General features: G+C 53.0%; 1 protein-coding gene across 4 annotated transcripts in view; it reads left to right on the forward strand.

Moving 5' to 3' along the window:
- Positions 1–23,562, forward strand: part of NOL4L (nucleolar protein 4 like) — a 120,464-nt gene that overhangs the window by 24,067 nt on the left and 72,835 nt on the right. The window lies entirely within an intron of this gene.

Genomic DNA, 23,562 nt, shown 5'->3' on the forward strand with positions numbered 1-23,562 from the left:
TGTGGTGGGGAAGGACACAGAAATGCAGAACTTGATGATTATGACCCAGGATAATCTGATGGGGGAACACCCAGGAGGCTGCGAACACAGCCTTGAGGGCCAGGGAAGGCTTCCGGGAGGAGGTGACCTGGAATCTTGGCACTGTGGTCACACTCGTCAACTCCCCTCTGCAGTAGCTCCATAATGTTGTGGTTGGGCCTGGGTTTACACACGTCTGGGGACAGGGGACTCACTACCCAAAGAGGAACGTACTTTTTCCACTTGCAATCAGCTGACCTTCCCGTGGAGCCTTCTCAGGGCCCCTCCTGCTGCCCTGCTCTGGCTTCAGCCGCTTGCTCCCTCCTCGCCTCTCCAGGCCGTACTCCACCCAGCAGCCAGCGCAATCTTCCCAAACATAAATCAGACAACATCAGTTCCTAGCCTAAAACCTTTCAGTGGCTCCCCAGGAGCTCCTGGGACAAAGACCAAACTCCATACCGTAGCCTGTGAGGCCAGGCCTGGCCCACCACCGCCGACCCTCCAGCCTCGCTGGACAGAGTAAGGGGCCACGTCCAGGCCAGATTCTCCACCTGCCAGTGTAGCCTCTGGAGGGTGCAGGGACCAACTGAGTGCAGATGGAGCCCCCCACTGTCACTCAGTGGGGGGGATGAGTAGTGCAGGGCCGTGGGGAAGCTGTGGACCCAGTGCAGCTCTGTGATCTTGGTACACAGTCCCTTTCCCACTCTGTGCCTCAGTTTCCCCATCAGTAAAACAAGGGAGCTGCCCAGGTGATGCCCCAATAATCTCATTCAGAGCGCAAGGCCCCTTGGGTTTTCACGAGCTCACTGCCCTACACACACCCTGGGGCTCCCGTGATAGAATGTTGCATGCCCTCCCCTGATCTGAGACCAGCAAATTGGGGTTAAATTATGATGTGGATTTCCACAGCCGTCCTGGTCCGGAGGGGACACTGAGGTCCACAAGGTGAAGCGACTTTTCCTCAGCTCACTCTCTTTCAGCCGAGCCCCCGTGTGGCCAGTGGTCGGTTACCGGCAGGAAAGACCAGGCAGCAGCACAGGGAAGGCCACAGGACGGGTCATTCCCCTCTCCCGGAATCTGGATTTGGCTATTGTTTTTAATTTTATTATTTTAATTTTAACTTTGTTTGATAATGTGCATTCACATTATTCAAAATGCAAACGTTTAAAAAGATATGATAAAAAAATCTCCTTCCCATCTCTTTTCTTCCCCCCACCATCCCTGCCGCCCCGCCATTCAGCTCCGTCCCCAGAAAGGGCCTCTGTGACCAGCTTCTTGCCTGTCCTCTCAGAGACATCTGATGCGCGTGTAGGCAAATGCTAATGCACGGAATTCTCTGTTAGAGCTCGGAGGAACTGGTCAGCATCTGAGTTTGCCTTCTGCCCACTGTTAAGGGCTCCCGTGAGGTCGCGGAGTGCAGTAGGGGGTGGAGTCCCCTGCCACCCTCTCCCTGCCCGAGCACTGGGCATGCCCCACCCAGCCATCTGGTGTCCTCTGACTTCTCTGCAGAAGAGGCGAGGATCCTGCTTCCAGAGTGTGTCTCCTCTGTGTTAAGTCCTAAGTAGAGACCAAGGAGATGTTGAGAAAGTTCTGATGAGCTGCACTGAGCACCTTCAGCACCATCACAGAGCAAGTGATAAGGAACGTTGGCTCTGTGACGCGGCAGTGGGACCACAGGGCAGGGCAGTAGCAAGGACAAGGATCCGTGGCTGGGGTGGGGTGTATGTGAGGTGGACCCTGCTGTATGTTGAGGGCTTCACAAACATTGTTTCATTTAACCCTCACTGCATCCGCCACCAGGTGGACACCCTTAACCCCCTGTCACAGTTGAGAAAACAGGCCAGAGAGATGGAGTCCCTTGCCTGAGGTCACGTGGCTGGATTTGAATTCAGATTCCCAACATTTCCTACCCTGCTTTGCGTCAGCTCCTGCAAAATCGTGTCGCTGATTTAGAAGGGACAAGGTGGCCGTGTGCTGAGTGGTTCTGGCTGCGGCACTTCCAGCTCCAGCTCCACTGTTTACCAGCTGTGTGGCCTTGGGCAGGTCACATGCTCCCTGTGCCCCGGGACCTCTGCTGGGCCTTAGGTCAGCTCCTGCCGGTTCCTCCTCAGTTCAGATCAGATCTGCTGGGTGGGCCAGTTTCCCCCGGGGCTGAGGACACTTGTGTGGGCAGAGGCCATGCGGCTGCTCCCAGACGGGACCAGGCTGGAGCTGAGATTCTCAGCGCCCCAGCCTCTGCCTGGCTGTGTGACCGTGGGCCACTCTCTTTCCCTTTCTGAGCCTCCGCTTCATGTCCCTAGGCCCCCGGGGGTGAGCTTCTGCGGAGGGAAGCGTTGGGATGTAGCCCCTGGGAGTTGGCAGGGTTTGGGCACGGCCGGCATGAACTGGGGAGCAGAACAGGGTTCAAGGAGAGACGGAGACACGTAGTCCAGGGTGAGGCACCTTTTCTTTTGCTGACTCCAGGAATGAATTTTACGTTCGAATTTGATTTAAAGTTGCTGGGTGAAACCAAGCCTGACAGAGCCGCGGGGCCCCAGGGAAGCCTCAGCTGAGGAAGAGGAGTGAGGTTTAAAAGTTCCAGAAGCCTCGGATTGGCTGTGTTGTGGTCAGGGAACGGAGGCCAGAGGTCCCCAGGCCCGAGAGCTTTGTAGGCTGCTTCTGGCATCTCATTCAGCGCACACGCAGGGGACACCTACTGTGCGCCAGGCACCGTGCGAGGCCCTGCAGAGCCCAGGGCAGTCCCTGTCTGTGCCCTCACAAAGCTCACCGTCCACGGGGGACACAGCCTGTAGTCGCCTAGTCGCACAGACAGGCAGAATATTGGGATCTCGGAGGCGCCGTGAAGGAAACGGTGCTCACGAGGTCCCGCCCCAGGCCTGGGGGGTCGGGAGGGCTTCTCTGGGGCCACCATTAGTCCGTCAGGCTGCCATGACAAACCACAGACACCTGTTTTCTCAGTTCTAGAGGCTGGAAGTTCAAGATCAAGGTGTGGGCAGGATTGGTTTCTTCTGAGGCTTCTCTCCTTGGCTTGCAGATGGCCACCTTCTCTGTGTCTTCTCGTGGTCTTCTGTGAACGTCTGTGTCTTCATCTTCCCTTCCTATAAGGACACCAGTCATATGGGACCAGGGCCCACCCTAAGGACTTCATTTAATTTAACCACTTTTGTTTTCTTTAGAGACAGGGTCTCACTCTCTCACCCAGGCTGGAATGCAGTGACACAATCATAGCTCACTGCAACCTTGAACTCCTGGGCTCAGGTGTAGTCACTGCTTTAAAAGCTCTGTCTCCAAATACAGTCACTACAGTCATATGGGTAGTGCTGGGGTTAGAACTGCAACATGGGAACGGGGGAAAGGGGAGCACAGTCCAGCCCATAACAGGCAGTAACACTTGAGCTGAGGCCTGAAGGTCAAGGAGGAGTTAACTCAGCAATAGGAAAGAAAGGGTGGTTCAGGCGGCGGGCACGGCACAGGCAAAGGCCAGGTGGCAGCAGGGAGCCCATGACGCAGAGAGAAGCCAGCGTGGAGAGGACTTCACGCTGAAGCTGAGGACATCGAGTCCCACTTTGGCAGCTTTGTCGCCCTGTCACTGCATTTTTTCCCAGTCATTGGTTTCCTCATCGGTGAAACGGGAGTAATCAAACCAGCCTTTTGGGGCTGCGAGCTGGAATGAAGTCACATAGGTCTAAGATATCTTGCCCTGTACCAGCTCCTGGTAGGTGTTCAGGATGAGTTGTCCCTTTTCTCTTCCCTTTCTGGACCACCCTTGGTCTCCCTAGCCTCCTCCTTTTCCCCTACCCTGATTTGTATGTCCTGGCTTGAGATCCTGAGCCGCAGGGCCAAGAACCCTTGGCAAACAGTATTGTGACTCAGAGAGGCCATTTGGGCCTCCCGGGAGCCAGGGAGAAAAGGAGAATTTCCTGGGGAGTTGCTGGGAGAGCGTGCCTGACTCCTGAACTGCATAGGACCAGGTGTGGCTTCTCAGTAAAACATCTGAGCCTCTTGTGATATTTGGGAAGAAAGGCTCCACCCTCCCGCAATACCACATTGCCCTTCACTGCAAAATAAATGGGTCCCCAGTGACAGGGGCCTCCTTCTCTTGGGAGATGTTTGCTGGGTCTTTCTGCCCACGAGCCACTGTTTCTAATTGGTTGTGTAACCTGTGGCAAGTGGCTTCAACTCTGAGCCTGTCTGCTCATTTGTGCTTATATCCAATACATCCTGAAAATTTGAATAAATGGTTTGTTTTAGGATGATTTTAGATTTACAGAAAAGCTGCAAAGATGGTCTAGAGAGTTCCTGTACACCCCTCACCCAGTTCCCCCTGTTGTTAACATTTGATATGACTAAGGAACTGGCACGGGTACGTTATTATTAACTCAACTCACACTGTCTTTGGATTTCACTAGTTTTTCCCGAATGTTCATTTTCTGTTCCAGGATCCCAAACATGATAGATAGCACATTACATTTAGTCATCATGTTTCCTTAACTTCCTCTGGTCTGTGACAGTTTCTTAAGACCCACTTTTATTTTGGCAAATATTTTTGAGCACCTACATAATGTGCATCATTCTTGGTGCTGGGGAAAGAAAGGGTCCTGCCTTCCATGGAGCCTGTATTCGGAGGCTGAGAGACAGACCACAAACAAGTAAATGTAAATATCAAATATGTCAGGTGCTATATAGGAAAAGAAAGCAGGAAAAGCGGATGGGCTGAGGGGCTGCTGTTTGAGATAGGACATGCTGGGGAGGCCTCTTTGCAAGGAGACATTGGAGCAGGGACCTGTTGGAGGTGAGAGGTGGAGACTCCACAGTGGGGTGGGGGCGGGGGTGGGGTTGGGAAGCTGGGAGGAGGCTGGTGCAATGATCCAGGTGAGCCAGGTGAGAGAGGATGGCGGCCTGGAACAGAAGGTGCCCAGGGAGGGGTGAGAAGCGGCAGGTTCCAGGCCTTTTTGGAGGGGGAGCTACAGGATTTGCTGGTGGAAACAGGGCTGGTGGCGAAACCCTCTGGCAGGGCCTGTGTGAGGAACAAAAGACAGGATGGATGTTAGCGAAGCTTGGCAAACTGTAACACGGGATTCCTCTGTGATCCTCTGTGTTTTTAGAGCCACCGAGCCCAACCCATCCTCTGGCCAAGGGCCAGTGAGTAACAAACCACTGGTTTGTTGTTTTTTTTTAAGATTAACATTTTGAAAGGTAATAGACTCTCATTAGTTTTTAGAAAACAATTCATCAGGTACCAGTGTCAGTGAAAAAAAAATGTCTCCTTTCTGGCCCTGCCTGCCAAGCCTCCCACGTCCCCTCCCCAGGTGCAAGTGCTGTCATTCCTTGGGAATCCTTCGGAGACATTTTATACATATATATGTGTGCACACACACAGACACACACAGACACAAGCACATATGCACATCTATCCCTGGGTTTTGTTTCTAGTTTTACACAAAATATGTTGTACACTGTTCCATAGGTTGCTTTTTTCTAATATAATGGCTTTTTTGAGATATAATTCACAGACCACACAATTCACCCATTTAAAAAACAATTCAGTGGATTTTGTTATATTCAGAGTTGTGAAACCATTAGCACAATCAATTTTAGAACATTTTTATCACCCCAAAAAGAACCCCTGTACCCATAAGCAGTCACTCCTCCTCTCCCCAGACCCCTTCCCCCAGCTCAAGGCAACCACGAATGTGTTTTCTGTCACTATAGCTTGGTCTTGTCTGGACATTTCCTATAAGTGGAATCACACAGTACGTGGTCTTTTATGAAGCATTTGTTTTACTTACTATGTTTTCAAGGTTCATCTGTGTTATAGCATCTATCAGTACAGTCATGTGCCACACAAGGACGTTGGTCAATGATGGACCACGTGTACAAAGGTGGCCCCATAAGACTATAATAACATATTTTTACTGTACCTTTTCTATGTTTACATATGTTTAGATACACAGATACTTACAATTGTGTTGCCTACAGCATTCCGCACAGTGACCTGCTGTCCGGGTTTGTAGCCCAGGAGCAGCAGGCTGTTCCTTATAGCTTAGGTGTGTAGTAGGCTCTGCCCTCTAGGTAAGTACACTCTGTGGTGTTCCCACAACAATGAAATTGACCAGTGATGCATTTCTCAGAACATATCCCTGTCCTTAGTGACACATGACTGTACTTCATTCCTTTTTATTGCCAAATAATAGTCCATTGAATGGACATACCACATTGTATTGATCTGTTCAATAGTTGATGAACATTTGGGTTGTTTCTACAGTTTGGCTACTTTGAATACATAGCTATGAACAGTCATGTATAAGTTTTTGTGTGCATGGATATTTCTGATTCTCTTCCACCCAGGAGTGGAAGTGCTGGGTCATATGGCAACTCCCTGTTTTCCAAATCAATACTCCATTTTATATTACCACCAACAGCATATGAGGGTTGCAATGTCTCTACATCCTTGCCTACACTTGATATTAATTGTCTTTTTGACTAGAGCCATCCTAGCGGGTGTAAAATGGTATCTCACTGTGCTTTGGGTTTGCATTTCCCTGATGGCTAATGATGTTGAGCATCTTTTCATGAGCTTATTGGCCATTTGTATGTCGTACTTAGAGAAATGTCTGTTCAGAGACTTCGCCTATTTTAAAAATATTGTTATTTGTCATCTTACTATTAAGTTGTAAGAATCCTTTATATATTCTAGATACAGGTCCCTTATCAGATGTATGATTTGCAAATATTTTCTTCCAGCCTGTGCGTTGTCTATTCACTTTCTTGATGGTGCCTGTTGAAGCTCAGAAGTTTTTAATGTTGATGAGGTCCAATTTGTCTAATTTTTCTTTTGTTGCTTGTACTTTTGGTGTCATATCTAAGAAATTATTGCCTAATCCAAGGTCACAAAGATTTAGTCCTGTGTTTTGTTCTAAGAGTTTTATAGTTTTAGTTCTTACATTCTTCAAATTGTCTTTTCCACTAAACAGTAAATCTGTGCGCTGTCAGTGCATAAGTATGTCAGATCATAAAGAACTCTCTCATTCTTTTTTACAGCTGCATAGTATTCAATTTTATAGATGTACCGTAATTTATTTACTCAGTCCCCTGTTGATGGACGGTCAGAGTTTTTCCAATATTCTGCTCTCACAGCAAGACTTTGGTGAACATCCTTGAACATCCTCGGCCATTTCACACACGAGTGAGTTTATGCCAAGGAGTAGACTGCTGGGTCTGAGGGCCTGTGCTTTTGGAGATGATGCCAGATTGCCCTCCATAGCTGGGGTACCACTTTTCAGTCTTGGCAACAATGTCTAGAATGTGAGCCCTTCATTAATAACTGTGGTTGCAATGTATTGAACGCTCAATGTAGACCGGCACTGTGCATCTCCTCACAGTGACTCTGAAGGTCAGAATTAGAATCCCCACTTTACAGTGATCTCAGGTCACATGATCTGTCCTGCTCCTGACCCTGTGCATTTCCCACTATCCAGTTCGGCACGAAGGCCTTCAGAGTGCCTCAAACCACTTCGGAAATACCTACGAGAAGAATGCAGGTTGGGCAGATGATGCCTGGAGAATCTGTATCTAAGATCACACTTAAGTGTGCAGAAGGCAGTTAAGTACAGGAGGCAAAGGCGGTCAGTCACTGGGGAGTCCTGAATGAGCACCTATGCCTTCCACCGCGCTAGGAGCTGCGGTGCCACGGCGGCTGAGAAGTGGCCTCTGCCATCAGGCTGCGTCCCTCCTAGAGAGGCAGCTGAGACTCTCAGACAGACTCCACGAGATGTAGTCTGGCCTAGGGACTTGGAAGTCCAGCTTGGGGTCAGGCAAATGTGGGTTCAGGCCTGACTCCATCCCATGTGCCTTTGGGCAATTCATTTTCCTTCTCAGTGCCTAAGTTTCCTCATCCGTAAAACGATATTGTTCATAGCACCTACTGCATATCAAGAGTGTTCAATACATGTTAGTTATCATCCTTGTTGGTAAAGTGCTGTAGGAAATTGAAGGCAAGAAATATGGCTGGGGGTCAGGGAAGGTTTCCCAGGGACAAGAAGGGCACTTGAGTGACCTTGGAGGAGGGATGGCTCAGGAGCCAGGAGATGACCTGCCAGGCAGAGGGCACAGTGTGTGTCCAGGCACAGAGGCAGGATGGCCCCTGAGCTCGTGGGGAAGAGATTTAGCCAGGGAGGCTGGAATGTCAGGTTTGTGCTGGGGCTGGAGCTGCTTCCAGGGGCCTCAAATCCAAGCATGAGTGTTTGGATGGTATTTGACAGGCAGTAAGGAGCCAAGGAAGGATTGTTGAGTGGGCAGCCCTGCCCAGCACATGCCCATCTGCAACTTGGGCTGCCTCTGTGGGGCGGGCTACTCTAAACCTCATTTCTTCTTGAGGGGCAACCTGGGACAGTGTTTGAGAATGAGAGTTCTGGGGCCAGGCTGCCAGGGCTGGTCTCTGGCTTGACCACTTTTGAGCTATGTAACCTTGGGCATGCATGTCACTTACTTCTCTGGGCTGTAGTTTCTTCACCCATAAAAGGGAGCTGTTCTTACTTCCTGGGGTTACAGTGAAGAGCAAATGAGTTAACATATGTAAAGCATTTAGGCCAGATCCTGTTACACAGTAAGTGTTCAGTAAATGTTAGCTGTTACAGAGGAGGAAAGCAATGGCATTATATCGAGCTTCGCATTTCTCAGGTGGGAAAATCAAGGCCCTCTGAAAGTGAGTGAATGCCCTCAGGGTCCCTTTAGAGGATGAGGAGGGTTCATTCATCACTTATTCTTTCAATAAATGTTTCCTGAGCACCTTCTCTGGGCGAGGCTATGACAGACATTGGGGAATCCAGTGGTGAACAAGACAGTCTCCATTCCAGGAGCTCCTGACTTGCCCCCAAGGTGTTGAAAGTCAAGACTGTCATCGCCTCAGACACCCACACTCTACTCCTGCATCCCCCGTGTCCTGCCCACGTCAGAAGGGAATTAGAATCACAACATAAGTGCCTGGTGAACCAGGCTCTTCCCAGCTCTGAAATCTGGACACAAGGATAATTAGAATCCATATGACCTGCTCTGTCCCGCCCTTCTTACAGATGAGGAAGATGCGACCCAGAAAGGGAGGGTGGGAGCCGAGCCCCAGGGCACTGGACAGCCGGCATGTCTCTCCCTTGTGCCCGCAGCCCCTGGGACAAGAGGTCAGGAGCAGCGGAAGTGGTAGAATGCAGGCGGATTCTGGACATAGTTTAAAGGTGGAGCCACCAGCATTTGCAGATGAACGGGATGTGAGTGCGAGAGAGGAGTGAGCAGTCAGGATCACTCTGGGGTGTTTGGCCTGAGCAAGCAGAGATGGAGGAGGCTTACAGTGGAGGATGTTTGGCTGTGGTCAGGGGGAGAGGAGTCCAAAGGCTGGTTGGCTGAATGGATGGATGTGTTTCTCTGGCCCTCCAGTGGGGCCCTGTACGCACACTTGCTGTCAGATATGTCCAGTTGGCAGCCTGGAGGCAGAGGAGAGGCCCACACTAGAGGTGTGAACCTGGGGTTTCCCAAGTGTGGGTGGCCCCAAGATGGACGAGGTTCAAGGACTGGGCCCTGGGGCTGCCAACATCAAGAGGTCCTGTCCGAAGTTCAAGTTTTCTTCTTCCATGAAGTGTCCCAACTTTTAAATACTAGCAATAAATTTAAAATTGTAATAAGCCTCTGCAGGCCTTCCAAAATACGTCCATAGATCCCATTTGGCCCATGGCCTCAGGGTTAGGACCTCGGGTGTGGGTCTGGAGTCACACTGCCTGGACCCGACCCTGGCTCCGAGTTCCCAGCTGTGTGCTCCTAGGGGAGTGACTTTGCCTCTCGGAGCTTTGCTTTCCCCCTCTCTAAAGTAAGAACAATATCAGTACCCACCTGCTGGTGTCGTAGTACAGGTTCCATGGATGACAGTTACGATGAAAAACTACTCATGATGGATTTTATTAGTGATCAAGGCACGTGGTGCCAAAAGGGAAAAGAGCACTAGAGTTTGAGTTCACCCTGGGGTGAGATCCCACCTCTGCCATTGACAAGCTGTGTGACCTTGGACTGGTTTTAAACGTCTCTGAGAAAGCAGTTTGTTGCTCTTGGAGTTGGGAGATGGCCCGGATGCCTGCTGAGGCCTTGGAGCCCCCACCAACCACCCTCCCTCCCTGCCTCTCTCCTTCCAGCCTCGCCCACCTGCCACCTCCCACCCCTCCACCCTGCAGCCAAAACGATCTTTCAAAAGCACAAATCTCAGCATGGTCTTTCCCTGCCTGGAGAAAAAAACGTTGTTGGCGCCCCACTGCCTTCAGGACAAAGCCCACGTGCCTTAGCCTGGCGTGGGGAGGTGGGGGGCGGCCCTCACCTCTTCTCCCATCTCCTTCCACCAGCCCTGCTCACGCCCCCTGCACACAGCCCCTCCTCATGCCCCGCCTCTGCCTGCCCTGCCTCACCCTCCGTCACCGTCACCCATCCAGCAAGCAGTAATATTTCTTGCCCCCACCACCACTTCCCCGTGCCCCTTTCACTCTCACCCCCTCTTCCCCACAAGCAGCCAGAGGGATCCGTAAAAAGTATCATCTGGATGGCGCTGCCCGCCTGCTTGGAGCCCCTCTGCGGCTGCCTATTTCACTGTGAACACAGCCACCACCCCTGTCCCATCTGTCCCTCCAGCCACGTGGAGTACAGCTTCCCTGCTGTGCACTCGCCTTGGCCTACAGAGCCTTCCTGACCCCACGCCCTTGTCCCAGGGACAGGTCACTCGTTCAGGAGGCAGCCCCACGGAGTCTGCCTATTGACTCGGGAGCCACAGCGTCAGCCACGGGTATTGCCCTTTCTGTTGGCAAAATGCCTCTCATCCTTCAAGGCCCAGCCCAGATGTCCCCTCCTCTGCGAAGCCGTCCTTCACACAGCCACACACCTGCCCCGTTCCCAAGGCCCCTCCAGATCCTTCCCTCCCATGGCAAGCTCCCTACCACGGTAATTATCACTGGATGGAGGGCTCCTCATGGCCCAGGGAGTGAGGGCAACTCCGTGCTGAGCGCTTCCGTGCGTCCTCCTTAAATCCTCACAACTTTGTGGGGTTGCTTCTCCTAAAAGCCCCATTTTAAAGAGAAGCTAATGGAGGTTTAAAGAGGTTTTTAATGAATAACAGCAATAACTTACATCTAGCACCTTCCATATGCCCGGCGCTATTACAGTGTTTCATCTTCGCAATAACTCTTATTGCAACTCTGTTCTATGGCTGGGGAAACTGAGGCACAGAGAGGTTAATAACTTGCTGAAGCTCAGGAGTCTAGTCAGAAGTGGAGTGGAGTTGAGCCCGTGCTGTCCGGCTCCTGGACATGTTCTGAAACGTGCCGCACTGGGCGTTGAGGCCCTCTCCCTGACCTGCTGGGCGGGGCTCATCGTCTGGCACCCCACACCTGCACCGGCAGGCAGCCCTCAGGGGCACTAGTCAGGGAGTGTGTCATGAACGAGGCAGCAGGTAAGCCGGTGGACATGGGACCCTGCCCCAGCCGTTCTGAAGCCCTGTGTCCAGAAGCCCAAAGATGTGGCCACCCCTCTCCCAGGCTCAGTGCCCCCCACCACCTGGTTGTCCAGACAGCCCCCAGGAAGGACCAGATCCATAAACATGAGGCTCCACTCAGGCCCGGAGGGGCACTGGGCACTGTACAAGTCCTCAATATTATTGCTTTATTGTCATTTAAATGGAGCCTGCCTCAAACAGGCCACCCAGTTCTAGCCACCAGCGCTGGACAAAACCCCCATTGAAAAGCCAATTACAATCACTCCATCTAAATTGTCATGGATTTGTATAGAAAATTACATCTCCATTTAGTCCTAAAGCGGCGTCCTGGGCATGGACAGAGGGGAGGCTGGCCCGTTTACCCCACCAGCTCAGCGCGGGTGCCGCGGGCAGAGAAAGCCCGAGCTGCCGGGTCTTGGCCGGCCTGGGGAACAAAGGCCAGTTTGTGGGGGCCCAAAGAGAAGCAGGGCCTCTGAGGGCAGCTCAGATTCCAGGGCTGGGCTGATGGACGTACACCGCCAGCTGGTCTCCCCTGCTGGCGGCTGTGGCCAGACGAGCTCCTGACAGCCGGCTTCAGGCGGCCCGTCAGCCCCGCCACCATCCAGGGTGGCTGGAGCTTGGCTCATGTCCACCCTGCCAGGAATGAAGGAGGTTGGCCCAGGGAGCACTCGACTGGGATCCTAAGATCTTGGTTTCATTCATTCACTCATTCATTCATTTACATGTTACGTGCCTGCTGGTGGTATGAGAAGGGCAGTAGCATAGAAATGAGCTCCAGCTTTGGAGTGTTCTGAGTTCAATTCCGGACGAGGCCACTTGTTTATTCCTATAGTTCTGAATAGTTAGCACCTACTGTGTGCCAGAGAACAGGACAAAATGGTCCTTACTCTTGACCCTTGAATCCAGTGCTCTGAGGACAATGAACCAGGGCCGACATGGGCTTTGTGGGGGAGCTGTGCAAGGAGCTCAGAGGAGCCGGCCATGCCAAAAGCCAGCGGGACGGCGTTCCAGGCAGAGGGAAAGTGTGTGTGTGTGTGTGTGTGTGTGTGTGGAGTAGGTAGTGGGGCAGGCGGCAGCAGCAAAGTGAGAGTGTAGGGGGAGATGAGGTCAATAGGGCACCCTGTGGACTCTGCGGGCCTCTTCTCTGAGCCTCACTTTCCTCATCTGTGAAATGGGTATGATGACCCCAGCTGCTGGGGGTTTGGGCAAGGACTCAGGAAGATGTGTGTCAGATATTCAGCATGGGGCCGGACACAGGATGCTCCTGGCTAACTAAGACAGCCTAACTTAGACAACGTGCTCTATGGGCAAACATGGACCAGGGGCTCACATGCGTTAGCTTCTAACCCTCCCACAGCCCCATGGCGTAGGGCTATTGTCCCCATTTCATAGATGAGGAAACTGGGGAAACAGCACAGGTCAGCTAACTATTTGTCAATATTCTAGTAATTCTTATCGGTGAGCCCAAGGTCTGCACAGAGCAGATCCTCAAAGGGTATTTGCTGAATCAGTGATTCATGTGGAGGGGCTGCTGGGCGAGCGTGGGGAGCTGGGTGGAGGATTCCTGTGGGTGTGCACGTGTGAGACGGTATGTAATTGTGTGGGACTCTGAGCACGACCTCCAGCCTGTGCAGCCTTGCGTGTGCCTGCATGTCACTGTGTGTGAGACTGTCTGATGAGTACATATGGTTGTGCATGTGACTGTGAGGCTGTGTCCACATACGTGACTGTGACCTTAACTGTGTGTGACAGTCACACATTGTCTCCCTGCGTCCTTGCCCAAGTGCCTGTTGGCCTCAGGGGCTCTGTCAGACTGACTGTGTTATGTGTGGCTGTGTCAGACTGTGTATCATGGCCTACACACATCTGTCTGGGCCCAGAGGGACACTTGGCACCATTCCTGGGATGGCTGGCAGGCCAGGAGGCTACCTCAGGGCAGGACAGGCAGGTGCAGAGGTGAAGGGGGCAGAGTCCCCAGCCTTCCCTGCCCAGCCCCACCAGGCAGATGGGCAAATGGAAACAATGTTCACACCCAGAGCAGGTCTGTGGCTGCCCCACCAGGGACTGCTCTGTGCACAGAAAACAAGTTCTTCTTGTATCAGCTCAAGTTTGGCAGGAAGTGGCTTTTGGGTGGCAGGAAGTTGGATTCAGCTCGTATCAGCCCTGGCCGAGGGGCAGGAGAGCAGTTATCTGGGGTTAAACAGAGTTACTGAGAAGCGGGGCCCCAATACCCCATACCAGATAGAGTTGAGGGCACAGCCCACTTCTCCTGGCCATTTGGGATGAGGGCCGGGGGGGCTTTGTGGAGCAGAGCTGCCACCCATCAAGTGCCTACTGGGCCCCAGCCCTCAGACAGGCTCATCATCTACCCCTCAATACCCCCGTTTAGCAGATGTGCAGACTGAGACTCTGAAAGGCAGGGACTTGTCCATGATCACCGAGACAGGTGGAGAGACAGGGAGGAGAAACTGCAAGAAATTCACAACTATCTAGAAACAAGACAAAAGCCAGGACAGAAGAGCAAAGAGAAGAGGCGAGATGGGGACGGGACAGAGACAGTCACATGAATGCAAAGAGCAATGAGGCTGTGCCACTGGGCAGACTTGTGTTGTGTCCACTGTGTACAAGGCCATCACATGGGCATCACAGATGATCTTGAGGTCCTGAACCCATTTCCCAGATGAGGGGAATGAGACTCAGTCTCGCTTGCTGAGCCAGGCCCGGAATCCAGGTCTGATTCCAGAGCCTAGGTTCTTTCAGGTCATTCCCCTGTGCCCAGGTTCTAGGGGAGGGAAGTGGCTGTCCTAGGAGGGATGCTCATTTCCACTAGCTGGTTGCCTGGGTGCTCTGTTAGGAATTCACCCCGCTGGCTAGTGACAGCCAGGGTTCAAACCTGGGCAGGGTGACTGCAGGACTCTCGTGCTTAACCATGTGACAGGGTGTGCCCAGCATATGCCGAGCAGGCAGAGAAAGCCATGGCCCTGCCCTTGGGCTGTGACCCAAAGGGTCCAGCCACTAGAATGAAGGCCCACAGCTGGCTAGAAATTAAGTCTCCCAACACTCAGCCCTGGATACCCTGCACTCCCCCTCCTCCCCCACTGGAGCCCCTGGGCACTGGGCCTCTGGTCCTTCTGCTCTTATCCCAAAAGCAGCACCCAAGCTGTTCCCTGGCTGAGATGCTGATTTGAAGCTCGGTTTGCATGTCGTTTGCACATTACTCAGTGCATGTCAGAAGGTACGAATATCTCCCTTTCAGGGAGAGGGCTGCTGAGGGGGGGTGGCCCTGCCCTCCTCCAGACAGCAAAAATGCCAGCCGGCTAGACGGGGAGCTACACCCTGGCCTCTGACAGCACCCGCCTGCCGCTGCCTCCCCCATTCCCTCCTCGAGCCAAATTTAGGCAGCTCTGCTACTGGGAGATGGAGAGAGCGGAGGCAGGAAAAAATGAGGTTGGAGGCAGCCTGGCCTTGGCCCGTGCAGGGTGGGGCAGCCCCAGGGGTGCCCCTGTCCCTAAAGCTCTGGGCCAAGCCCCCAACACCCCTCCTTCCCACTGGAATGCTGGCAGGGTTGGGGAACGCTGGGTTCTCAGCTGCAGCCCAGGGTGCTGGCTACTCCGCCATGAGGGAGGAGGGAGGGAGGGAGGGAGGAGGTCATGGCCGGGGCAGTGGGGAAGGGATCAGATAGCCTCCTCCTGCCCCAGACACCCGCTGCCACTGGGGACACAGAGCCGGCTCTGCTTCTTGGGTACTTCCTGCCCCTCCTTGGTTTGCCCCCACCCTACCTGGGGTTTGACTGTTGGGCGGGGGGGCAGGGGGAAGAGCTGGGCCTGAGGGACCTGAACTCCCCCCAGAGGGCTCTACCAGGCCATCTCCTCCTTGGGCCAACTTCTCACCTTGGTGGTCTTGGTTTCCCCACCTGAGAGATGGAAAGGTTGGCCTAGAATGACTTCCAAGCCGCTGCCTGCACCGAGAGCAAGGGTTTCTAGGAGGCCTGACAGAAATTAGGGGTGGGGCAGTGGCTTTAGGCCTGGAAACTTCTTAGATTTCTTAGGTACAGCTAGGAGAAGCAGCTTCTCACCGATGCTGGGACAAGACCTGGGTGGGCTGAACAGTGGAAAGGAGGAAAAGACCCGGCTGATTTCAGCCATCACGAATCCAGGGGTGGGGTTATTAAAGCCCAGTAGTTGGGATCCTAGAGTCTGACTACCTGGGTTTGAATCCCAGCTCTGCCTCTCTGTACCTCCTGATTGTGGGCAGGTCGCTGCAGCTTTCTGTGCCTCCGTTTCCTCACCCCTAAGACGGGGGGAATAAATCTCCCAGGGCTGTTGGGAAAGTGAAGTGAGGCAGTGAATGCTTGGCACACAGTAGGTGCACCACGATGCCAGCCACCATTGTGATTGTTTTGCCTCCCAGGGTGGCTAGGAGGCCCGCGCGGCTGTCACGGATGTGGATGTGGACGCGGTGGGGAGGCGCCGTAGCTCGGTGGTTAAATGGGCATCGGGATGGGGGCTCAAGTCTGCGTGACCCTGGGCTAATGGCCACACCCCGCCGCGCCTTGGGCGGGGAACAGCAGAGGCGCCTACCGCAGAGGGTCTGCGAGGATTACACGAGCTCAGGCTTGGCACAGCGCCTGGCACATAGCGGGCGCTCCCTGAAGGAGAGCTGGCAAGATCGAATGGTACCGCCCCGCACAAAGGACAGGTGGGCAGCGTCCCGGGGGGCGGAGCAGGACAGGTGCGCCAGGAGTAGGGAGGCGGGGCCGGAAGGGGGACCGCGAAGGCGGCGGGCGCGCGCGCAGCAGGTGCGCGTGGGGTGGGCGGGGCCCCGCGCGGGCGGGGCCTCCAGGTGAGCGGGCGCGCGCCCGGAGCCCGGAGACCAGCGGAGGCGGCCGCCCCGGCCCACCGCCGCAAAGCGTCCCTGTGTCTTTAACGCCCTCCTCCCTGCGTGTGCCCCCGCCCTCTTTGTGCGCCCCCCCTAGCCGGGCTGCAGCCGTGGAGCCGTCCCCCCTGCACTGACAGCTGGTATCTAATTACTGTGTGAGAATGGAAAGTCAGGCTGTCCCAGCTCCGGGGAGAGGGGATTAACGTCTCCTGCAGAATACACTTCCTCTGGTGGGTTGCCATGGTTACTCTCATTACCTGCCTGCCCGCGAGGAGCCCGCGCGAGCCGCTCCAGCAGGCCCTCCGAACCCGGGCCGGCGCGCGCGCGCCTCCCCGCCCCTCCCGGCCTGGCGCACGCGCCTGCGCCGAGGGGAGAGCGCGAGCAGCCCCAGCCCCGCCCGCGCCCTGCCCCCGCCCGAGCAGCTGTCAGCGGCGCGCGCGGCCAGGCCGGCCCCAGCGCGCGCTGTCAACAGTCATTAGCGCGCGGGCCGCTCCCCTCCCCCTCCAGCCCCACCTCTCCCCCCCAGCCCGGGGTGGGGCCCGCACCTGGGGCCCCCGGCTCGTTAGCGCGCCCTGGCCGCCGCCTCGGCCCTGGAGGGACCCGCCCGCGGGGCCTATCTGGCTCAGGGCCGCCCCCTTCCGCCTAGAACCTCCCCCTTCAGTGGCCCCGCCGATTCCCTGTCCTAGGCTGCAGTGCCCAGGGAGGCGGGTCCCCAGAGTCCTGGAGCCCTCCGGAGTAGTGGTGACAGCGGTCTTTCATGGGTGTCTTCGAAGCTGGGTGCTATTTGTGCATCATTTGGTTTCCCACAGCCGCCCTGTGAGGTGGAGAAAGCCATTGTGCATATAGTGTCACCTCACACTGGAGGAAACTGAGGTCCAGGCAGGATGGCCCCTTGCCTGGAGTCAGGGCTGGATTATCTTCAGGCCTGTGACTTCACCTCTAGAGCGCTCTCCTGGCCCGGCCAGGGCAGAATTTCTCAGCCAGGCCCGGATCCTGTCCTGTCTGCCAGGGAGGCTGGAGGGGGCCTCCTTCCCTCCATCCCTTACACCAGGTCATTGTCAACCAGGTTTGCATTTCCCCAGCCGCGCTCCTTCCAACAGGGGCACACTTTGGCCCACTGCACCCCTATCGCTTCCCATCCCTTCCCTCCACACCCATCCAGACATGCCAGAGTTAACAAAACCAGGGGGAAAAAGAAAGAAAGAAAGAAAGAAAAAGAACTATTTGGAGCTGCTTGGAAGAGATGGCATTCCTCAAAGGTAGCACTGTCGTTGGGGGACTGATCCCAGGCACCTCTCTCTGTGGCCCGGGGTGTGCATTTCGGTCCCCAGCGTGATTTGGAAGAAGATGGAGGTTCAGCGAAGCAGAAAGGAGGTCTTGGAATATGTGAGGCCTGTTCCAGATGGCAGGTGCGACTCGGTGGTGGCGGCGGCTCCACACTAACAGTTGGAGATTGTGCACAAGGGTGGAGAAGAGGCAGGTGCTGCACTGAGTCCTCAGTGCCTTGTTTATGCATTTATTTATTTATGGAGGGAGTATGGTCTCATCCCACTGCCCCATCCAGGCCTACAGAGATCAATGGGTCCTAAAATTTTGGTGTGAATCCTTATTTTGGAGGGGTTTGGGTTTCCGGTCCACTGTAGGTGGTATTCACAACTGAGAGAGATTAAAATGTTGTCCTGGTCCCATTTAAGCAGTACCCTCTCCTCAATTATCCAATCACCCTTTACAAATTATGACCAGCTTCTCTTGGGAATTCTCAGGAGAGAATTTCTGGATGTTTGGGTGATGGTCTTCATTCTGGTTTTCTTTTCTTTTCGATCTCTTGGTTTAGTGTGGTTTTTAATTTCCTCTCCACCTCTTTCCTTTTCCTCTGGGGCCTCTTTACAGGGGGCTGACTCCTCCCCCTTGGTTCTTCTTTCAGCCCCACCAGGAGTTGGAGGGAGACTTTGCAGGAACCCCCTTAAAAACCTCCAAAACCCCAGTCCTTGCTGAATTTATTAAAGCTGGGTTTGGGGGACAGAAGGAACAGCCACAGTTGCAGAGGTTGAGAGGAGCATGGCAGCTTTTGCCTGTAATCTCAGCCACTTGGCCCGCTGGCCTCGGAGGGGCGGAGTGGCCTGTGCGCATTTAGCCCCCTGAAGTCCCAGGCTCCCACACAAGTGTAGCTAAAGGTTGTTTGTCCTGGGGTGGGCTCTGCCGGTTGACTTTCTCCTCTAACCGCAGTCTTGTTGATTTTTACGCCTTGTCAAGAGCTGGATCTGAAATGCACCTCAGGACTTTATTCCTCTCCTATAGGGGGAACCCAATTGAGAAATGTCCCCACCTATTTAGCCACATCCTCTCAACCATGGTCTCGTCCTTGCTGGAAGGCATACTCCGCTAATGGAGTGATGACGGTACACTAAATGGCACCCTGGTGGCCTAAAACGGTGATCCCACCTTGATAAGTATGTAACTTATTACCAGCAGGTGACTTCGAAGTTCTAATGGAGATGGCAGTACTGCAGTCCATTAGCCACTGGACCTCACTTGCCATCAAGGGCAGGGGTCCATTTAATTGGCTTATGTGGGGAGACAGGCAAGATTCAGTCCGATTCAGGAGCTTACCTGAGGGATGACTCCTGATGACAGTGGCTCATGAGGCCACCCCGACAGGAGCCTGCCTAATGGCCTGGTAAGACATGCCAATCCCCCCTTAGGTCTGCAGTCTTGTACATAGCAATCTTCTTGTGCTGAGCATTCGGATAATTTGAGGAAACTGAGGAAGCCACTAAAGACCTATGAAGGAATGCCCTGCTTAAGTATTAATTAATTTTGCCAGGGAGAACTTAAAATCCTTTGTCAAGACGTTGGGCACTCCTGCCCTTTCTATACATAATCCACAAGTCTCTGGGAAGATGTCTTGAATTTATACTAATGTTGCCCAATAAGATTCTTTTGTTCCCACCATTAGGAAAACTGGCCTTCATTGGAGATGAAAATATTAATATGTTAGGCCTGGAAGCACAGAGCATGTCTATACTTAATGAGCCAATGCCAGTTCGCCTACAGTTACCTTCCTGGCTCAATCATGGAGACATTCTAATCAGCAGTTCTCAAACTCTGTCATGCATCACAATCATCTGGGGGCCTGTGAAAACCTCCAGAGCATCAGCTTTGGTAGGTTTGAGGTGGGGCCTGAAATTTTGCTTTTCGAATAAGTTCCCAGGTGATGCTGATGATGCTAGTCTAGGGACCAGACTTCGAAGACCATTGCTCTATATATTTTGAAATATCAGCAGTATTTAAGTAGACATTTGGCAATTTTGTCAATGACTTGCAACCCAGCTTTTAGCTTAGAACCCAAATGGGCAAGTTTTAAGGGAGTTGGTGATGTCCAGAAAAGTTACTAGCTCCGTAAATTTTTAAAACCATTTCCATGCCTGGTTTTGTTGGCCTGGATCTGGCCGGCTGTTTGAGGGTTGGGTGATTCGAGTGGATAGAGTGTGTTACCATGGCAATGTTCTCCGCATGCAGGAAGGCCTCAGAGGTTGATCCTGTACAACTGACCATGTGTTTTTCATGGCTTTTCCCATGGGGTGTGGCAGGGTTTCATTCCGTCACTCCTGCTAAGTGTTTGCAGGAAGCTGGAATAGTCCGGAGACTCTAGGTCTCTTCTTGATCCAGCTTATAGATGAAGTGAACTTCCTTTGTCAATCCAGCGCCCAGCTTGCTTAAGGCAATGGATTAGATTAAGCTAATTTAGGTACCGGGCAGAAGGGGGTTGGCAGGGGCATCCCAAGGCTTTGGGAAGGTGCTCTCGGCTCCCTTAACTAGAGGCTCTCGCCTTGTAGCACTGTGTCTGGATTCTCAGCTAGGGCAGGCATGACTCTCATGCAGCGTTTAGCATGAAGGTTATTACCTCTATGGATGCAGGGGATGGCAGAGCTGTCTGTGGCATGTGACTACTGTCGGATCCCTTTGTTACTGTCTTCTCAGGGCTCTCCTTGAAGGCCACACAGATATCCTGGTGTTCTTTCCTTAGGGTGTAGCACACTGGAGTCCAGGTGGTCACAGCTCACCAGAGGACAGCTCAAGGTGTGGCTCTGCAGACCTTGTATGGCTTGAATTCTGGTTGCTACAGGACCTCTCCTTTCCTGTGTAAATCTCTGCCGTAGAGATAAGTGGGTTACAGCTGTGGTCCCCAACCCCTGGAGCCACGGCCCAGTACCAGTCCGTGGCCTATTGGGAAGCTCTGCACCACCTACCCCCCCACAAACCACCCCCCAACCCCCCACCCTTGGTCCATGGAAAAACTGTCTTCCATGAAACCAGTCCCTGGTGCCGAAAAGGTTGGGGACTGCAGAGTTACAGGACCCAAGTCTGAACATCAGGGGAGACAGCGATCAATTTTTAAAGAGGGAGCTACTGAAAATTGCTTCCCTGAAGAATTTCTCTGGGATAATTTTATGGTCACATTGGACCAGGTGCAAAGCTGTTGTTTACCCAAGTCTGCCTAAGATTGGAGGTGGGAGGCTGGGATAGAGGCAGGCCAGGCTCTAGGCAGTGTGTTTTGCTGTCTTATCTGGGTCGGTTAGTTACACTTTGACTTTAGGAAAGCTTATTCCAAGTTTGTGGGACAGCCTTAGCATATTATTTAGGAAGTAAATAAGACTGTGACTCTCTTCTGATGGCAGATATTACCAAGGGGGACCTATGTTGTAACCTGAATGGATCAGAGGGATAGGAGATAAAAGCAGATTCCTAAACACAAAAGGTCCAAACTCAGCAAAGAGATTAACCTTTACCAAGACTGTATGTGCCAGATACTTGATCCTTAGAACATCTAAGAACTTTTTAGGGCCATTTTACAGATGAGGAAACTGAGTTTCAAGAGGTAAAGAAGAGACGTGTCCTGCCCAATGTCACTGAGCTTGTGGGGGCTTCCATCTCACCTGTCTAAAATATTATCTCTTCATCGGATTGTTTTCTTTCCCCATGCCTCCCCACCAAATTATATCTCCTTCTTTTTCCAGAAATATCTGTGTTCTGGCCTGAAACAATTTTATGAGCAGGGAGGTCTATTCGCTTCTAAGCAGCTAAACCCATCATTATGCCTCTGGATTCAGATTATTATCAAAATGTGGTGGAATTACCTCATTATACTTTTTAAAAAACCAACATTTTTTAAATTAAAGTTTAAAAACAAAGTATACAGATTGTAAGTGTTCAAGTTTAATGATGTTTCATAAACTGAACACACCTGTATAACCACCATCCAATTACATTCATTCTTAAGGTTCATTTTGTTTATTTTTGCCATTGCAAACCTCTGGTTAGAAGTATAACCGACCTATCATAACATTTGTCCCGTCCTGACCCTGTCGCCTCGCAGTATTCGAAGATCACCAAACTGCTGGGTAGTTACAAATTAGTCCTTAATGAGCACTTACAGATGGCCCAGGACTTCAGAGGAGGTGGGATAACCCCAGGAAAGATTTAAAGTAACTCCTGAGAATTTGAAAACACAAAAGTCATGGAATTTTATAGCTCATCTCCTAGGTGAAGCTCGAGGAGATTGAAGTTTGCCCACAATCTCACAGCAAGGAAGCCAGACCAGTTAAGTGGCTTATTTTACAGTTACACACACACACACACACACACACACACACACACACACACACACACACACACACTCTGAGAAGTCCACACACACACACACACACACACACACACACACACACTCTGAGAAGTCCCCACTGAAATGGATCCTGACCAGGAAGGAAGCCATTGGCGAGAGAGACTGATCAGGGCTGGTGAGGTCACCTCCCAGGGACGCTGCCCGCTAGCTCTAGGGCTTGGTACTCCACATCCCAGATGCCCAAGCTGCCCTTCTTTCCCCATCTGCTCTCTGCTCTCAAGTGGGCTGCTGGCAATGAGACAGCCCTGCTGGCCCTTCGTGGCACGTCGAGAAAGCTGCCGGATAAAACTCAAACTTGTCTGTGGGCAGAATATGTTGTGAGCGGGCGTCCCATGCCAGCACGGCCAGTATTCTACTCGGACTACAAAGTCCAAGGTCTGAAGCCAGCTCTGCCACTTCCCAGCCACCACACCACAGGCAGGTCCTGACTCTAACAGCCTCCCAGGGTTGTCACGACACTGGGCTCTGTCATACCTGGAGGAAGCTTGGCAAACTGCAAAGCACTTCGTAACAACAGTATTTATTGAGCAGTCCCTGTAGGCTCCGTGACAAGTGTCACACACAGATCCCATTTATTCCCCGCAGTAGCTTATGGGAAAGGTGCTTCTGTTATCCCCATTTTAGAGATAAAGGGCCTGAGGCTTGAAGCAAAACAACTCCCCAGGGTCACGCAGCCACTTAAATGATGAGGCCGTACTCAAACCAGTGCAGAGTGTGGCCAAGCTGGCTTGCCCAGCTGCCACTTAGAGCCAATGGGTCATCCAGTAGTAGTTTACTGAGCACCTATTACACGTCCGGTGCTGCTCTAGGTGCTGCAGAGACAGCACAGAAGGGACAGATGACGCCCACTCGCTGCTGACATCCTTGAGTTGGGGTCCTTTGGGGAAGAATTCTCTTGGAGATGTGTCTTTTGGGCACTTTTAGAGAAAAGCCTGCCTCCTTTCCCCCAAATTCCCTTAGTACTGCTTGCCCTTGATCTTTGAAGCCCCCTGAAGTCCTCACATTCTCGCTTAGGGAGATGCCGGCTGAGAGCCGGGTGTCCCCGAGTCTGTGTGCGTCCCATGCCTGTGAATCAAGAACTGTGTGCACCCAGCTGTCCCCTCCAGGCCCTGGTCTCGCTCCCCAGCCTCTTGTCCTGGAGTCTCCCCTGCTGGAGGGAGGGCAGGCGTCAGCCCAGCAGCTGTTTGCTGTTGAAGGACCCCGTCTTGATTCGGGCACACCTTGTCGGGCCAGCTGACAGCACTCATGCCAGCCTGATAAGAGGCGGGGGGGGGGGGTGGGCATGGCCACCTCGCTCACCCAGCCCTGCCACCTCCACATGGCCTCGTGCCTGTTCTTCTGTACATCTCCACACACAAAGAGCCCGGGTGCTGTTGCTGGCGCTTAGCTGCTGGGGTGGGGAGGGCTGGCTGCGGTGAAAAGCTTTTCCGAAAGGCCGGGGCCGAGGCAGGAGTCACCCAGGTGATCG

The sequence above is a fragment of the Lemur catta genome, chromosome 17, assembly GCF_020740605.2.
Source record: "Lemur catta isolate mLemCat1 chromosome 17, mLemCat1.pri, whole genome shotgun sequence".
Lineage (NCBI taxonomy): Eukaryota > Metazoa > Chordata > Mammalia > Primates > Lemuridae > Lemur > Lemur catta.